The 905-nt window shown below is 36.1% G+C and overlaps 1 pseudogene; it reads left to right on the top strand.

The window, feature by feature from the left end:
* Nucleotides 1-318: 318 nt before the first annotated feature.
* Nucleotides 319-905, top strand: part of LOC138009786 (uncharacterized) — a 734-nt pseudogene continuing 147 nt past the window's right edge.

Raw genomic sequence — 905 nt, 5'->3', positions numbered from 1 at the left:
TTTTGACAGAGTGAATCATTCAATCTTACTGCGGAAGCTCTGTAGTTTTGGAATTTCTGGCTCCCTTCTACAGTGGTGTGAGAGTTACTTGAGTAATCGTTGGCAAAGAACTGTGTTGGATGGTGTCTCCTCCACCTGGTTAGAAGTTCCGTCTGGTGTCCCACAGGGCTCCATTTTGGGGCCGTTATTTTTTGTAGTTTTTATTAGTGACTTACCCGATGTCGTTCTCCCTGGAAATACTATTGCGCTTTTTGCTGATGATTGTAAAATTTCAAGAGTCATTGATGATGCTAGTGATCAATTTTGTTTTCAGTGGAGTATTCGCAATGCCATGGTTTTTAATGTCAAAAAGTGCAAAGTTATGAGATTAACAAAGAAAAGGCAACCTTTAGTCTCTAATTATTCCTTGGATAATTCTCCTTTGGAAGAAGTTAAAGAATTCAAAGACTTGGGAGTTACAACTACTGATAATTTTAACTGAAACTCGCACATTGATATTATTGTGTCGAAAGCAAATAGAATGTTAGGGTTAATTAAAAGGACGTGTAGAGGTCTGGACGATACTAAGACTCTGAGAACTCTCTACTGCGCATTGGTTCGATCGAATGTTGAATACTGCTCTGTGGTATGGTCACCCTATACCAAAAAAAACAGAAAAAGTTGAAAAAGTACAAAGAAGAGCAACCAAGTTCATTTTGAAGACTGAGGACAATTATGAGACCCGTTTAAAGAAGCTAAATTTGATGTCACTTAAAAACAGGAGAATTCTAGCTGATGTTACTTTTTTATATAAAGCTCTCAATGGAATAAGCAATGCCAATATTGATTCTTACATCGATTTTTATTCTGATGCTGACCGTTATTCATTTAGGAAATATGATGATTTAACTCTTAAAAAGAAATAT

This window comes from Montipora foliosa, chromosome 7 (assembly GCF_036669935.1).
Source record: "Montipora foliosa isolate CH-2021 chromosome 7, ASM3666993v2, whole genome shotgun sequence".
NCBI lineage: Eukaryota > Metazoa > Cnidaria > Anthozoa > Scleractinia > Acroporidae > Montipora > Montipora foliosa.
Note: the sequence above shows the minus strand (reverse complement) of the source record. Positions and strands in the feature narration are given on the sequence as shown.